This window comes from Mandrillus leucophaeus, unplaced genomic scaffold (assembly GCF_000951045.1).
Source record: "Mandrillus leucophaeus isolate KB7577 unplaced genomic scaffold, Mleu.le_1.0 Scaffold522, whole genome shotgun sequence".
NCBI classification, from domain to species: Eukaryota; Metazoa; Chordata; class Mammalia; order Primates; family Cercopithecidae; genus Mandrillus; species Mandrillus leucophaeus.
The window spans coordinates 684,562-688,959 of record NW_012105609.1 but is presented as its reverse complement, the minus strand read 5'-3'; the positions used below and the strand labels follow the sequence as shown (position 1 = coordinate 688,959).

Genomic DNA, 4,398 nt, shown 5'->3' with positions numbered 1-4,398 from the left:
AGAATACATGCTTTTGGCCAGGCGCAGTGGCTCATGCCTGTAATCCCAGCACTTTGGGAGGCCGAAGTGGACAGATCACAAGGTCAGGAGATTGAGACCATCCTGGCTAACAAGGTGAAACCCCATCTCTGCTAAAAATACAAAAATTAGCCAGGCATGGCAGTGGGCGCCTGTAGTCCCAGCTACTCGGGAGGCTGAGGCAGGAGAATGGTGTGAACCTGGGAGGCAGAGCTTGCAGTGAGCCAGGATTTTACCACGGCACTACAGCCTGGGCAACAGAGCAAGACTCCATCTCAAAAAAAGAAAAAGAATAGACGCTTTTGGCTGGGTGCAGTGGTGCATGCCTATAATCCCAGCACTCTGGGAGGCCGAATTGGGTGGATCAGCTGAGGTCAGGAGTTTGAGACCAGCCTGGCCAACATGGCAAAACTCCATCTCTACTAAAAATACCAAAATTAGCTGGGCATGGGGGTGGACACCTGTAATTCCAGCTACTCGGCAGACTGAGGCAGGAGAATCGCTTGAACCTGGGACGGGGAAGTTGCAGTGAGCAGAGATCGCGCCACTGCACTCCAGCCTGGGCAATGCAGTGAGACTGTCTCAAAAATAAATAATCTTCTTAACAAATTGGCAAATCTAAAGAAGTGTTTCCTTGAGGACTGTGAACTGCTCTAGCAAATTAATGGAACCCAAGAAAGAGGTCGTGGGAATCTCAACTTGAAGCCAGTTGGTTAGAAGCTCTGAAGGACTGGGCTTGTGACTGGTAGGACGGATGGGTGGGACTGAACCCTAAACGTGTGGGATCTGACACCATCTTGGGTAGATGGTGTTGGAACTGAACTGGAGGACACCTAGCTGGTATCCACCGTTTGGTGTGTGGGGAAAATCCCTCCACCCCATCTTTGGTCACGAAAGTCTTCTCCTTTTTTTGAGATGGAATCTCACCCTGTCACCAGGCCAGAGTACGGCGGCATGATCTCGGCTCACTGCAACTTCCACCTCCCGGGTTCAAGCGATTCTCCTGCCTCAGCCTCCCGAGTAGCTGGGACTACAGGCGTGCGCCACCACGCCCAGCTAATTTTTGTATTTTCAGTAGAGATGGGATTTTACCATGTTGGTCAGGATGGTCTCGATCTCTTGACCTTGCGATCTGCCCACCTCAGCCTCCCAAAGTGCTGGGATTACAGGCTGAGCCACTGGACCCAGCCACGTAAGTCTTCTTTTGTGTTGATGGTGGTTGTTGTGTGAAAGCAAAGGAAAAACCTGGGCTTGAGAGTTTTTCCCTACACAAATACGACAAGGACAAAGTAAGGAGGATTGCAGAGCTGTTCTATAGCTCAAATGTATTGTTTCTCAAATGTATCCACTATAGAACCTATACAAAGAGAACTTCTCACCCTCAGGCACTCATGCCTCATTTTGTTGAAGACCTGTGTTATCTTAATCATACAGTTTTCATTCTGCTCCAAAAATGTCTGTTTTAATATTACAATATTTTTTTATATATATATTTTTGAGACAGGGTCTTGCTCTGTCACCCAGGCTAGAGTGCAGTGGTGTGATCTTGGCTCACTGCAACTTCTGCCTGCCTCCTGGTTCAGGTGATTCTCCTGCCTCAGCCTCCCGAGTAGTTGGGATTACAGGCACGCACTACCATATCCAGCTAATTTTTTTGTTTTGTTTTGTTTTGTTTTTTTGAGACAGTCTCGCTCTGTTGCCTGGGCTGGAGTGCAGTGATCTCGGCTCACTGCAACCTGCACCGCCCGGGTTCGAGCAATTCTCCTGCCTCAGACTCCCAAGAAACTGGGATTACAGGTGCCCGCCACTACACCTAGCTAATTTTTTATATTTTTAGTAGAGATGGGGTTTCACCATGTTGGCCAGGTTGGTCTCGAACTCCTGACTTCGTGATCCACCCACCTCGGCCTCCCAAAGTTCTGGGATTACAGGCATGAGCCATCGCGCCTGGCTTTTTTTTTTGCGGGGGCGAGGAGGAGGCGGACAAAGTCACTCTGTCGCCCAGAGTGGAGTGCAGTGGCACAATCCTGGCTCACTGTAACCTCCACCTCCCAGGTTTAAGCAATTCTTCTGTCTCAGACTCCCAAGTAGCTGAGATTACAGGCACCCACCACCACACCCGGCTAGTTTTTGTATTTTTAGTCGAGATGGGGTTTCACCATGTTGGCCAGGCTGGTCTGAACTCCTGACCTTAAGTGATCCGCCTGCCTTGGCCTCCCAAAGTACTGGGCGTGAGCTACGTGCCCGGCCAATATTTAGTATTTAATCACTTACCAGTTAAATTACTTAACTCAGCACCTCCTCAATGAGCATAACTGAAGTTCTAAGAAGAGGGGTCATGTCTATCTTGTGACTCCAAGTAATCTGAAATCATACCACCTGATTCCCTAAGAGTATTCATATCCCAATTTGAGAAACAGGGATCTAAGCAATTAAGCTAGTCATTACACTTGAAAATGATTAACATGTTCCTATAAACCCATTCCCTAAACTCTTAAAGCTTAGATTTCTCAATAGTTTTTAAATCAGCATTATTTCTTTTTTCAGCAACTTATTAGTATGCACTCTGTGTCAACACTCCTGAAAGAACCTGCAGGGCATAAGTTATTTCTGGAGCGACAGAATACTACCACAGACCTTGTACTTCCCATCTAGCAGGAAAACAAGTTGCCCATTTGGAAAATAAAGGTTTGAAGAATAACAAACTTTCATTCCTATTCCCTTCTCTTTATTTGCTCCAGGCAGAGCTTGTAAGAAAAATCTCAGTAGTCATTTAGATGATTCATTCATATAAGCTTATCTAATCTTGGCATTTGTAATTTCCACTTCTACATTCCTTTTTGCCATTACCCATGTACAATTAAATTATTTTCACATTTTTCTAGGGTCTAAAAAAGATGTGCTTTCTGATACCGTGAGAAGAGATAATTTTTACAACCAGAATCTCACTTTGTTGTTTATGAGATCCCAAAGCACAGCAGATTCCAATATTTATAAGAGGCCTGTTCCAAGTTTCATATAATATCCATTATATTTTATAGCAGAAATTATAGGCTAAATTAAAATAATAATTATTGTCACTCTCTGATGCAAAATGGGCAATAAGCTAGGCTAACTCAAATTATGACAATTTTTATCCAGGATACCAGGTTACCCAATAACAGGATTCCACCTGTTTCTCATCAAAATTACAAGTAGCCACAGATCATGGACTTTCTTTTCAGTTCATTTGCCAATAATCAAAATATACATTTCAAGGGTTTCTACAGAAAAGAAACCACAATTTCCTGAGATCTTTCTATGTACATGTTCAGAATAGTACTTAACGCTTTACAAAACACATTCTCATTAAATCTGAGAATAGTCTCTGAGATTGGTGGTGTTATTCTCTCACGAGTGAGGACTACAGGAGTAGACAGGTTAAAGTAACTTGCCCTATTATTACCCAGCTAATATATCATCGTTAAGAGTTTCAAACCCAGGACTCTGATTATGAAGCCTGTATGCTCTCAATCACCTGATTCCTGCATCCTCTATACCCAAGAATTAGCCAACAAATCCTCTAACTCCAGAAGGATTATATTACTACCATTTTTAAGATAGAAAAAAATGGAAATAGCACTTACCTCTCCGTGGCTGCAAAGTCAGTTTGAGGAGGGAAAACAGAATCCAGCTCTCAAGCCCCTGGTCAGCAATCCATCCACTAGTGCATCTTGTTCTTTGGCTTCAGGTCCGTAATCATTCTGAAAGAAAAGCATAAATCATTTTGTGAAACACTCAATTCATACAAATACACATAGATTATAAAAAATAAAATGAGGGAAAACTGAAGACAGAAAAAATTGGGAAAGAAACAAAACACCTGTTAATGTCATGTCACTAACTGAGCCATTCCATAAATGTCCACCATCAAGCCAATAACGAAACATTCACTTATTTTTCCACACGTTTGCTAAATATATAAATGACTAAAGATTTGTAAGTAGCAAAATGGTACTCTAGGCTCACACCAGTAATCCTAACACTTTGGGAAGCCAGGGTGGGAGACTCGCCCAAGAGTTTGAGGCTGTAGTGAGCTGAGACTGTGCCACTGCATTCCAGTCTGCTTGACAAAGTGAGAGATCTTGTCCCCTCTAAAACAACAACAACAAAAAAACTCCACTGCAATATTGCAACCAAATAACGGCACACACACTCAAAATTCCAAAAAATTAATTCTTGGCCAGGTGTGGTGGCTCACACCTGTAATCCCAGCACTTTGGCAGGCTGAGGCAGGTGGATCACGAGGTCAGGAGATCAAGACCATCCTGGCTAACATGGTGAAACCCCGTCTCTACTAAAAATACAAAAAAATTAAAAAATTAGGCTGGGGCCGGGCGC

General features: G+C 43.7%; 1 protein-coding gene across 2 annotated transcripts in view; it reads right to left on the bottom strand.

The window, feature by feature from the left end:
* The window catches only part of CTCF (CCCTC-binding factor (zinc finger protein)), an 83,090-nt gene extending 79,327 nt beyond the window's left edge, over positions 1 to 3,763 (bottom strand). For both annotated transcript variants that reach the window (XM_011996701.1, XM_011996702.1), the window contains exon 1: positions 3,645 to 3,763. The gene's annotated coding sequence lies outside the window, so the exon portion shown is untranslated. The remainder of the gene's footprint in view (positions 1 to 3,644) is intronic.
* Between the last annotated feature and the right edge of the window lie 635 nt (positions 3,764 to 4,398).